A 13,518-nucleotide genomic window follows, 5' to 3' on the forward strand; every position below is an offset into this window, starting at 1 on the left:
CTGCAGAAGTTGTCCCGCGTCTTGGATTTTTCACTGTGAAGAATGTGTATCATGAATGCAGCCTCCCCCCTTCTTTTTTTGGTCAATAAATCTTCACGAGTCAACTGTGAATCATGAATATGTGCCTGTAACCGAGCACTAAGTAGCAATGATAATGATTTTTCAGGCTCTACGTTGCTTGGTCAGGTTTTTGTTTTCTTTCCTTTTGGCTACCTGTTGTTGCCATAATGTAGCTGAGCACCCGTTTTGGTTAGACTTGTCTTTGCGTCCTGGCTGGTTATCTGGAATTGAAAACAAGAAAATAAGGGCTGAGGTATTTTCCTGTCTGCAATGTTGAGGTAAAAGCAAACAAACAAACAAACAAAACCCCTCTTTATGCTAGAATTTATGAAGCGTTCCTAATCCAAGAACTTGTTTCCTAAACCCAACTGTGATCCTAAGCACCAGCAAACAAAGCTCAGTTCTTTTCATGCAAATTTAGCACAACATTTTTCTGGACTGTTGTTCTTCTCACAAACTCACTCTTACTGCTGCACCGTATTCGCTGACTTTCCTTGTAGGGCATTCTCACCTTCTCCTATCGCCTCACTCCCCAGTGTAAATGGATAACTTCTTTTCAGGGGTGTTTCGAAGGTCGATGGCCCGCATTGGAACAAGGGGCCTTCTAACTGACAAAAATAATTCTGTCGTTTGCAGAACTTAGGGGTGGAGGTGCAACCGGCAAAGTGGCATTCATTAGACCATGTGTACCATTTTTAAGTCTATTACGTATTTTAGAAAAGCCAAGCAGAATGTCCTAGTGGCCTTTATCTCGCCGACAAAGACTAACGTGACTCCTTGGGGAGGCCCAGCTGGCAGAAAAAGCTCTTGAGGAAAAGCTTGTGTTTTAGTGCTGTAACTTGGAGTTACGGCAATGGGACGATAAGGGAAGGGCAAGGCAAATCGGGATTTGGTTGAAAGTGGAAGTTAAACATGAGAGACTGAGCTGTGCTGTCCCACCTGGAAAGCATGAACCGACGTACAGCACTTCACCGCGCGCTAAGGGCCTGGGTTCTTTGCATGAGTAACTGAGCTTTAATAAAGAGATTTTCATCAGGATTCAGGAAAGATTTTTCTGCTTTTGCAGTTTATTACAGTGAAATCTGTCTAATCTCTTGAAATTCTCAGTGTAGTTCAAGTGCTGGCATTCTGCGCAGAAAATGGTGCCACCTATCGGCAAGGAGGAGGAAATTAAACAGCAAAATGATGTGTTTAAACTGAAGAAACTGCTATTTTCATTGCGAGGCTGGTGGGTTTGTATTAAAAAGCAATTAGCAAGATGCTCGGCCTGTTCAGGGCGATTCTGGGTAAAGGGGTGCCGAGCTGGCTGCCCGCTCTCACGCTGAGAGAGGAGGTCGAGGGCAAACGCCGGGTGCTCTCGCCCTGCCGGCCCAAGGGCAGAGGGTCAGGAGCAGCGAGTCTGCATCAAGGGTGCAAACTGCAAGTCAAGCAGATCAGCCGCGGTCCGACTCACGAAAGGGAAGTAGTTACATATTTTTGTGTATCTGAACCTAAATAACTTTGGACCCAGTTTTTCCTCTTTTTACATGGTGTAGGTCACTTTGGGTCACTCTTGAGAGCGGAGCGTAGGCTTGGTAAAGTGACGCAGGTGTTTTGACAATGTTTTTCCTTGTTCTTTGGAAAGGTACATTTTGAATGATTCTGTTGGAGTTTTTGTTTAAAATGCTGGGGATACATCCTGGCGCGTCCAAGCCATGCGTCCCCCTCGCAGTCTCAAGCTATCACAATACCGAGGCCCAGGATACTGCATCGTGCCGCCGCTGCCTTCTGAACAGAACTGAAGCTCAAAGCTTCAGCGGGCTCCTGAGGGGCAGCGAGGGATTTGCGTTGTGTTCAGCCTTATCAGAAAAAAGTCAGGACACTTCTCATCTCTTAGGGGCCTGCTTTATGTTTTGATCCTGGAGCCAAAGCTCCTTTCTTAAGTCGGAAACAGCTACAGAGGCCCTTTTGCTATCTGTCAGGCCAGAGTGACATGAGGCTGTTCTTCACACCAGTGCTTCACTGGGGTTAGCAGAAGGGGACTCTGTGTAACTATTAAACCTATTTAAAACCTTACAATTCTAAGGTTTTTGAAGCGCTTCCTTAACTTCTTCGCCTGACCACAAGGCCAAACAATGGACTTGTAGTGGGTTTTTTCTTTCTTTTCCTTTTGAAATGCATTGATAAATGTGGCCAAAAATATAGCCTGAGGTAAATGTGCAGGGCTTCATCACGTCTCACAGAATTGTTCCTTTGTACACCAGCAGAGGATTCATCCCAAACAAGCAGAAAAATGCTGGCTGCTTAGAAAAACAAGGCTCCTCATTAGTTACTTTGTGCCAGGCCTTAGGGCTTCACAAAAATTTGGAGGTCTAACGTGCTTATGGCGCTCACAAGGACCAGAAGGTATCGAGCAAACTTGGGAACTCACAGCACTGAGGAAAAAGATAAAATGCAGGTTTGGGGATTTGCTTTGCTTTTGTAAGCATGAGAATCAGAGAACTGTTGAAGTGGCAAGCATAGAAAGCAAGCCGGTGCTCATAATTTCTGTTTTGAAATGCACGCTCTGGTTCCTTCAAGCATTTCATAGTGAGAACTAAAGTCGAAAGAGAGAGGCAAAACAGTAAACAGTAAACTAGCAGCAGGCTGCCACAGTACCTGCAGAAATGCCGAGGTACCGGCGTGACTGCCACCGTTAGGTGTCCGAATGCGTCAGGAACACGGGTGAGCCTGTTCCTGCAGTACCTTGTGTTCCACCCGACCAAGGGCACAGGGAAGGTGAGGCCTGAATCCATCCTGCCGCGTTTCAAACACTCAGCCGAGGAGGATGTCAGGCTCCTCATCCCTCATGGCTCTGTCTGGAGGGAAAGAGGCCCCAAGAGCAAAGCGCTTTTGTTTTCCCTCTTCCCTTCCACCTTTCTCTCCAAAATTTGAGTTCAGGGTCTAAAGCCACCAAGGCAAAAAGCCTGGCTGAAGTGGTTCACCAGTGGAAGTCTGTAACAAAACAGGGGGTGAAAACCATGTTTCCTGAATGAAGCAATGACAAGACGCGCTTCTCCTTTGTTCAGACACGCAGGGAAAAGCGGCTCATGAGCTTCGGTGGAGCTGTCGGATTTAACGCTGAGCAGACACAGTTAAGCCATGGGGAAACGAGCTGTAACTGAGTGCAGCGTGGTGGGCGAGAACGTGCCCCCGCAGACCCACCACGGAGCGCAGTGGGACCTCGGTGGCCTCCAGAACTGCTGGGCCACATTTACACAGCCGATTTATCTCAGGTCATTTCTGCTTCAGTGGCGTTCTCCTTCGAGCAGCACGTTATCAAATCCCTTCAAAGGCTCCTCCAAAGAGAAGTGTCATCTAGGGAGAGTGGGTTTGTCAGGAGCAGCTTCAGCTTTATCTTGAGGTGGAAGTCAGCAGATGCTTCTTTGGATGCTGGTTCTAAATCAGTTTTTATGATTCTATTTCTGGCATCATTACTCCAGATTTCCAGTTTTGCTTTTCACCATCCACAGCAGTTTCTCTGTTCTACAGTAAATTCAAATCACACTCTTTATATCCAGCCCTCCAATCTGAATCGCTCAAGATAAAAACTTCACAAAGAAAGCAGATTAGCACTGGAATTTAAACAAAGGAGAGAAAAAAAATCCACCAAAAGGAGGGAGGTTTCCAGATCTATTTAATGGTTTACTTTTCCCACCCCGTAAGCATGCAGCTCCTACAGGTCAGGAGATGTATCTCGGGCAGTCCATGCTGCTGAATGTGCAAAAAGTTTGTCCTAAAGGAGGCTCTGCGCACCGAGGTGTCTGTTTTATGGACAGGCAAGGGGAAGGAGCTGAACTGTAACCATATATGTTATTTTACCATCTGGAGAAAGGTCCTTTTCCCACCTCAAATTCTCCTGCTTTCTCTTCATACTCTCCCTGTTTCTGCTGCGCGCTGAGCTTGGCGGAGCTGGCATCCTGCTGCTTTGCGGCTCTGGCGGTCGGGTTCTACGGAGAGGTATGGCGCCGGGTTCCTAACAAGGGCGACCCAACCCCGAACCTAACCCAGCCTGCATCACCGAGCTGCCTGGAGGGGACAGTGAGCGGGGGGACTGCGGGGAGTGGGACGCACGTATTCCATAGGGGAAAATGCTCAAGGGAATATACACACAGCGTGGGGCCCAAGGCGTTTTAGTCAATTCATTGGAAAGAATGCTGGGTATGAGCACAGTGTAGAAGCAGAAGCAAATAAGGGCTGAATTTTCCATGGGCTTTATGCTGCACTGTATGTATTAATAAGAGATAGTCTGAAAAATCATCTTCCTCCTCCTTTTGTTAATGTGCTGATGAAATCTGATTCTATATAAAGTTCTGATTTACTCTGTGCGTATGTATCAGTGTGACATCTATCACGGAGCTTTCATGTCACAACAGCGTATAGGAGCCACACAGGAGAGGAGCATCAGCACCATCGCAATAGTGGAAAAGGAGAAGTAAAGACTGAGTGGATTTAAACCATTTTAAATAGATGTTTACAGTCTACACCACCATCTCTCCCTCTCTTCCCTCCCCAAGGTGAGACTCTTGCTGCCAGAACTAAGAAGTTCTGTTCTAGTGATGTTTTGTTGTACCTTATCACATAAAACAAATGTTTTTCCAAACGCTTTCTTACATGAAGGCAGTGAGTTAACTCTAATCTCTAACATGTAGCCCAGGCTTACAGAAGGGCAAAGAGGACTCACTTTGGCCTGGATGGCATTTACGGTCTGCAGGCAGCTCATGGATGGGAAAAGGCAGCATGCTGTTCTCTGTAGGGTGTACAATCTGAAACAATTTTATCAGAACTGCTAGATAGAAATCTTAATAAGCTGGAGTTAAACAACTGGGTGTTTTTATCTTGGAGGCAAAAAAAATAAAAGAAATAGTACATTTAAAATTCACCATATGCACAGTAACTTGCAGTTAGTAATTAAATTCTCACAACATCCTTTCACAGTGCCAGGCAGAGCATATTGGCTTAGGTTGGCCTGGTTGTCGAGTGTGAACCAAAATGATTTCTAACAGCAATCAAATACATTTTGAAACGTGCTCATAAAAATGCTAGCTCAGAGGCTCAAAGCAATAATGATTCATGTATTAGCAAATGAACCTGTCCTCTGCAAGCTAGCCCCTGAAATGTAATAAGGGATCAGTCCAAGGAAAGAAAGAAATGTATTTATTAAGATGCTGAGAAGTAATATTTTGTGATGGGAGTTTGGGGGTGACGTCTATTCAACATCTGTGCAATAGCTATGGATTGAGGTGTTGGACGACTCTGAAAGCCAGGCTCTGTCAAGGATGCCTTTATCAAATCTACATCCACAGCGGGATTTAGGTAATGTAATTGCCAGAAGTCCCTCTGTCCCTTGGTGGTACCCAAGGCAGGCTCTTCGGTCCGTGTATGAGCACGGCTGGGAGGCAGAGAAGGCGAGGACAGCTAGCCTGCATCGTCTGTGCCGGGAGGCTGCCGCCGGCTGAAGCCTGGCGTGAGGCAGGAAAAGGCAAGGCCTGTGTGAGGCCTAGCAGCCTTCAGACAAATAACGGAGCTGCCGTCCACTACCACTTCTGCACGTGTCCAAAAAACACTCTGAAGGGACTGTGAATTTAAAAAAAAATGAAAAAAATCTCCTCAGGAGCCTAACAACATGAGCAGCGGCCGGACATCTTTTTTCTTTCTTGTTTTGACCATGAAACAGGGTCAGATTCTCTCTCCTGTTATGCCCCCCTTGGGGTGCTCCTGGTGCTGGTCCTGGCGCCCAGGGAGGGCCCGCGGGACTGGAGGTCCCATGCTGGGTGAGCTGCAGAAATGTGGGGTCCCGGGTGGCGGCAGAAATGCGGGGTCCCGGGTGGCGGCAGAAATGCGGGGTCCTGGGTGGCCGCAGAAATGCGGGGTCCCGGGCAGCCCCGGGCCAGGCTCTGCCGTCATTTATTCCTGTGCTTTCAGGCAGAGCCCCAACAGGAACAAAATGGGAACAAGAGAGAAGCAGCGTGGAGAGAGAATCAGTAAGGACTTGGGTATTTTATGGGAGCGGAAAAATCTTAAATAAATATCTGTACAGAATCCCCACTTTGTGAATCAGAGATTATGGTCCATTTTATCCCACTGGTTTTAATTTGTTGCCAGAGGCCACTCAGCTAACTGGCATTTAGTGAATCGAGGGACGAAGCAGACGACAATACGCTTGCAGGCTTCAGAGAGCTGTGACCTTTCCAAGCACAACGTATAAAATCTGCTGATCTCATGGCGAGCGACCAAATCTGGGCGCCGCAGGCAGAAACCAGCGACGCCACCACTGCCGCCATCTGCAAAATCAATACCTCATTAAACCTGGCTGCTGCCGTCTGCCTGCCCTGGGACTGTGGGCGAGGCTGAAAAACAGGGGTGCACCGCAAAGCAGGGGGGCCACAGCTTGAACCCCGCTCGGGGGAGCACAACGCTCAGAAACCAGGCCTCCAGCAAGCGGCTGCTGAGGGCTTTCTCCTCACGATGGAGGGGCCGCCTGTGTGGGCAGCAGGGTGAGCGCAGCCCCTCCAGCCCCGTGCCCTGCCCCGGTGTTAGCGGCACGGTATGGTATGGTACGGCTCGGGCTCGGTACGGCACAGTACGGCACGGCACGGTATGGCACGGGAGGATGGCCGCTCTCCCTGCAGTGCTGCCGCCTGAGGGGGATGGCGGGAAGCTTCTGGAAGAGAGGTGCGGGGCCAGCAAGCGGCGGGGAGAGCTCCCCTCAGGCCCCGGGGCAGCGAGAAAAGGGTTTTTCCTGAGGGGCTGGAAGAAAAGTCCCGCCTACACCCCGAAAGCGGCAGCGTTAATGAGCTTTTGGTTCAGGTGTGCGGCAGACTCCCACCGCCGGTGTCTCTGAGGCGAGCCGCGCCGTGGGGAGCCGAGCTCGCCGGGGAGAAGCTGGAGGCGGCCTGCGCGGCCTTCCCGCCCCAGCGCAGCCATGGTGAGGCAGCTGCTGTGCCTCAGCCCGGGGCGCTCTCCTGAGGCGCCGGGCACCCTGGCGCAGGAGGCAGAAAATCTGGGCGCGCAGACTGGGTGCCTCGGGACGGCTCCTGCGTATTCTCCATGGTGTGTGGGCTAGAGCAGTCTTAATGCACTTCATACGCTGAATTCACTTTTATAGCACGCAGATATATTTATTTTTCTTTCCAAAGCCTGTGTATGTCTCTCTTCATAATGCTATTTTAATGCCTCGTGTAACACCCTTTTTATTCCCCTGCAGTGGCATCCATGTTCTTACAGGTGCTTTGGATTCAAGGCAACGTTTTGTCAAAGCTTTAGGAAAAAAAAAAAATTCTTCCTCAAAAAAAAACCCCCAAACCAAAACATTTGTGATGGTTTCAAACTGCAAGACAGCAGCCTGATATTGGCAGAGCCTGGAATTTTTTCACATGAGATGCTGCGGCGAGATCTGAGGCAGAGATTTAATCAGGACTAGGGGCAGCTATCAGAGCAGGCTGTCATGCCTAGAAAACCTCAAATTATGCACTAATTATCCACCTACACTGCCAGGGAATAAATAACTAATGACTTCAGCTTACTGTGCTAAAGATAATTCCAGTTGTAACAAGTTTGCAGGCTGTGGGGTTTTTTTGCGATCTGTTGGAGGTGCAATAATTAGCATGTTTGTTCAGAAGGCGCGACCGGGTGGGCTTTGAGTCCCGCGGCCGCTGGAGAAGCGGAGTCAGAGCTCGAGGCCGTCGAGGTGACTCTTGGTCATTGCCTGCCTCCCGAAAGGGCTGTATAATGATGTGTGGCCAGATATCTGCTCTTTTCTACTCCATTCTTGCTGTGTAGCGTTGCGTTTAATCACAGGAAAGGAAAACAGTTTCAGGGAAACAGTCTTTGTCCTCACCTTGTCCTTGCAAACGAAGGAAAGTGCTGACAAGAACATCCTTTTTGAGTCAAGGTGTTACAAGTATTGTTCAGAGCTATAAATTTCTGGAGCTGTGATCAAACTAGATTATGCTAATACATGTGAGTGAAAAATAATGCCAGAAAATGTTTTAAAATGGACTGATTTATCCCTCAGACCACCTTAGAGCAATGGACTGTAAAAAAAAAACAAAACAATCCAGAGGTCAGTCTTTTCAGAGAAGAGAGTTTGACCCTGTATCCTTCAAGTATGCTCAGTTTTTACTACCTATGACACTAGCAGCTCTCACAGCCTTAGTTATACCTTGCAGAAGTACCAAGAAGAAATAAGAGGCTCTTCACTTGTTGAAGGTAGCTGACCCTCATTGGTATGGCTATTGCAATTTTTAGTAATAATTCCATTTTCCATAAAAATACCATTTTCAATCATAAAGATGCTAAAAATGGTTAAAGTTTTTTTTTAAACTTGTAAAAAATATCATTTTTATTTGCAATTCTCCTCCATCCAATAAAGTCAGTGCTCAGTGCCTAGAAAGCAGTGAAGTCATCTGAGACGGGGCTGCCAGGCTTGCACAGTGAAGAGGAAGGAACGCAGCCTGGATTCTTTGCCTTCTTATTCCTGCTGCATTAATACACTGCGCTGCCCTCCCATGTTCCCTTCTCTAACCCCGAAGCAGATCTCATTAGCTATCACCTTCCACCAGCCGAAGACAAAGGTTAAATCCCAGAAGGGATGTGTGGGCCCGCATTAAATGAGTGCTGACCCTTGGCAGCCTGAGCAGTAAGCCTTGTCCTGGGAGGCCTGGGGGAAGGGAACAGCAGCGTTATCCCCTTGCTCCTGCAGACCAGAACAGTTCTCGGTACTGGTTCAGCAATCTCTCTTGGTGAGTTTATGATGATGGCAGAGTTTCATAATCAACTGCCATTGCATACTCAGTCTGAGCTTGGGAGCTCTTTATTTTTTAATACCTTCCTGTTTATAAATACACTTGAGGTGCCATATTGCTGCAGAATGTTGATTTGCTTGTGTTAGTAATCACTTTCTTCTTCTGAGACTGAAAACTAAACCCAAGTCAGGATTAGCATGTCCAAAAATGATTTTTAATTAAATAATTGAGATGTCTCAAGTGAGATGAATTCAGTTTCTCATTGTCTCTTTAGCTTTAAATGGAGACTTGTTTATAAAGAATTTGAGAAGGGGATGGGTGTAGATTGCTATGTTACAGCTTTGAGTGGATGCTGAGACTTTTTTTGTTGTTGTTAATGTTTGCATTTATAGGAATAGGTCTAGGTGTTTAGCATGTCATTAAAAATAGGCTTGGATCAAAGTTTTTTAAAATTAAAAAACTTACAAGCTTTTAATGCGAAAAAAAATGAGTATGTTGAAGCTAAACGTGTAAAGCTCATGGAAAAATGGAGCACTTGGTTTGGGAGAGAAATAAAAGGAAGGCTAACACATCACCAACTTAAGTCTTTCAGAACTATGGAAAAAAAGTCAGCTGGAATGTCCGACAGAAATAACACACATCTGTAAAATGTCTTTGTATCCTTAAATCTGCTTTTTTTTTCCTTTGGCAGGAGAAAGCAATGGCAAAATTTCCACTTATTTGTTGGGTATGTAGAGATTTTTTTTCTTGAACAAAACGATCTTGGCAATACTTCCAAAAGGAGCGTCTAGCTGTGTATATATGTGCTTTATATTTGGATAGGAAACTTCAATGATTGAACGGTTTGAGATGTGAAGAAGTTGCCACCTACACGTTTTGAAAAATATTTTACGCGAGACCTGCAGCACCTTCCTCTTGGAAGTCTTAAGCAGACACGGTGCTGCCCTGTGCCCTTGTGTGACTCTAATGCCGTTAAAGCTCAGCTGAACAGTCTGTACTGGTAATGTTAATGTAACTGGTGCCCTTCGGCGATGATGGCCTTTGGCTTCTATCAGAGAAGGTCCCTTTACATCAGTCAGAATCCTATTGATGATGGCGTCCAGTCAAAGATAGCAAATTTGAGTGAAAGGAGGAAAAAAAAAATGCTCTTATTTCAGCTGGGGTGTGCATCTTCTACCTGGTATGGAGGAGAAGAATGCTAATGACAAGCAAAGTACCATTGCGTTGCTGCGTACCAAAGTGCTGTGGCCAAAGCAGCTGGTAGGCAGGGATTGCAAAGAAGAGAAGTTGTAGCCTTAATTTTGCATACATGGAAGATACGCAAGGAATGAACCAGAGAGACTTGAAGTACATTCTTTTTTGCTCTTTAGCTGAGCAAAGAGCAAGATGTGACTACCTTTTGTTTTCAGCAGTTCTTAGGCCTCCAACACAGGAGACAGATAAGCTATCAGAAGTGAAACTTGAAGGCATGAACCTCAAGCACGTCGTGCTGTGACTGCTGCACTCAAATGAATAGACTGCATTTAGTTGCTCGCCTGAGGACTGAGGGGAAGATGCCTTAGTTTGTCCAGCGGTAAAATATTTCCACAGGGGCAAAACGCATTACCTGGTGTGCCTGCATCTGCTGTGCAACTGTTCTTCATCTGGAAAGCTCAGGTTTCCCTGAATTAACCCATTACTGAATCTGTGGCCTTATCTGGGATGGTTGTTTCTGTAGGATAATTTATGCAGTCAAGGATTTTGTTGCCTTTGCTGTACTGATATGAGCATATGATGAATCTAAATGCCCTCCATCTCTTGCATGACAATGTAGTCTCTCTCTTTATTTCAACATCAAAGTATAGTATTTCTCCATAGTGATAGGAGTGGAACAGCCACTCATCAAAATAACTTTTTGGTTTAACTAAAAGAGAGACTGAAGTCTGTCCCTCATTATCTTTCTTACAGCTTTCAAAATAAGGAGCCCTTCTGTATGGGATTTTATACAGGCCACTAAGAGTTATATTGTGCTTTGTGTGTAAATGTGGTTTGCTTCTCCTTGGGCTCAGGGGCAAAAGGCTGAAATCAGTCAGAATTGTGGAAGTGCGAGCCCGAGGGAGCACGGTGTGATCAGTGTGGCCCAGCTGGCCGTACGGCTGCACTAGACTTTTCTCTGCATCACTTTTTTTTTTTTTAAGCATTTGAAATGAGACTTTGCTTGCTTGCTTCTTTTTAAAAGTAGAAAAAGTAGCAGTTTTTCCATTATAGGAGTTCTGTGTTTGTTTTCCTCAAGTACAAGGGCTGCTGGCAATAAGGGAAAGTATGAAAAGAACGGTGAAATTAATTAAATTGACACTTCAAGAAAATACCTATATTGTTGCAATCCTCAAAGCAGCAGCATAAAGCAAAGTTATGACATTTTGCGAAAAGTTATTTTTCACTAGTAAAGGAAACCTAGAGGCTTTGCTAAACTCTGAAACCTGGGGGTTTGGTTTGATAAAGATTTGGGGGGTGAGAGAGTGACTGTGTGTTTGTTGAACTGCATGCAGCTTGGACGTACTTCTCCTTTCCTGTAGCTGTCAAATAATGAACTGCTCCTGGGTGGCATTTTTATTGATGAATTATCATCCAGACTTGAATTCAAAGTCTGACATAGCTTGTTTGTTTGATTTCTTTTGAAAAATACAGAGCATGCTATGAAACCCATACAAATCAATTCCAGTTCTTTAAGGATTCCAGGCGTTATTAATTAAATACGAAGGATATTTACCTCTTATAGCCTCTGTTTAGGTGTTTTCATCTCCTTTCCTAGATCTTCCTTCCCCAGGTTTTTAATTTGGAATAACTAGCTGAAGCTGGTGAATTTTGTTAGCACCAGGAATAAATCTATCTGGATTTGAGGAAGAAGGGAAGTAGGGAAAGAATGAGAAATCGAAGGTAAGCAGATTAATGTGTCTAAGACTGACTGACTATTCCTAACTTGCAAGTCATGGTTTAGGTGGGGTTTTTTGTTGTTTGACTTTGTTTTTTTCTTTTTTAACACTAACTATTGAACATTGTTATCTTTTCCTACGTAATCCATCTTAACAGTGAAATTTAGAAGCCTGTACTCTGCTCTTGCTTGGGGTAAACAATATCTGTTGGATGAAACTCGCTCCTGTGCAGAGGAATTAGTGAGAGAGTTCAGACCTCCAAAGCAGGGCAGTAGAAGCAGATGGTTCTTAACACGGGCCTTGTGCACAGGGGTGAATTTTATCCATGCTTCATGTATTTGGAGACCTGGATTTGTCCTATAAAGTAATGAGAAAAATGGTCCACATGGGAAAACATTATTGATTGCTTCCTCTGCCCTTCAGTGATAAATATTGCATGCCTATCTGCTCATCCTTTGAATTAAAGAAACAATCCAACATCCATTTTGGTGTTCTACGCTGTGTGCCAGTATGACAAGCTCTTTCCCAGTCTTCATAAGAAGCAAAATCCAGAGAGGTTTCTTCTGAATGCTGGATGACAAATAAGAGAGTAATGCCTTCCACAGGAAATCCCTTGTGTTCGGCTGTTGTATATACTGTTATGATTTTGTTTTTAATTTGATACTGGAGAACATTTCAAAGCCATTAAGGTAGGGCATAATTTTATACCGTGAACACATCCTCACCATTAGGATCCCCAGGTCAGCTTCTGAAAAATGTAAGCTAGGAACACTTGGAAATGCTTATTTTGCCTGCTTGCACGTTTGCAAGCAAAGCTGCAAAATCCTCATCTGCAGATGTGCTCTCTTAGAGCTTTCCAGAAGTGTATTGACAGAACAAAGGAAAAACTTATGTTTCCAAATGCCAGTTCTAAGCTGCAAATAGGTTTTTTCTTTTCGAAAACTCTAAAGGATCCTGATGATCTCAATGAGCAAAATAAATACAATTAAAAGTTGGTGGTTTTTTTTCCCCCAGAATATAGGCCAACTGGTTAATCTCAAACCAAATATTTATTTGTTCCAGAGCCTCCCTCTGTAATTCCACAGCTCGGTAGGAACAATCCAGATTTTATACTTGAATGCATTTTATACAACATGCCATAAAATTTCTCAATTATTTCCACACCTTGAAGCTCAAACAGCTGAAAATAACTAGGGCACTGAGAGGTTTTTGTTGAAAGCCACCATCTCACGATTTCACTGCTTACTGTGGTGTATTTGAACTGTGCTCGTAAATTTTCACTAGTGGGCTCCTGTGGGCAAGGGACGTGTTTGACCTCTGGGTGGCCCAGCTCTGATACCCGGCTGTGACCCCCATACGTTTTCCTTTTATTCTTCCATCTCCTGAGTTGCACTGCATGTTGTTATGCCGTTCTAGCTAGGTCCTTAATACCATCTGTATTGATTTCTAGGAAAGAAATGTCAGGCGTGGTCCGTATGTCCCTGTGCTCTAGCACTTCTCCACGTGCTGGTTAGCTCAGGTGAACAACAGACTCTCGTAGCGGCGCTGGGGAAGAGCCTGACAGCAGCACACCGGTTTTGTGGCCTGCTGCTTCCCTAGGAGAGACAACGGTGATGCATGTGAATGATCAAACCCTACACAAAGAACTCAAAGAGAGCTTAAATAGGTGTTGGTTGATGGAAGGCTACTGAGGGGTTGTGGGTAGGTGGTACCGTTCGTACCCGCATATGGCAGATAGTCACTCACCCAGAGCCCGCCGTACTTCACTGTGGTCTCTTTGC

Source organism: Platalea leucorodia (assembly GCF_965183815.1).
Source record: "Platalea leucorodia genome assembly, chromosome: 12".
Classification (NCBI taxonomy): Eukaryota; Metazoa; Chordata; class Aves; order Pelecaniformes; family Threskiornithidae; genus Platalea; species Platalea leucorodia.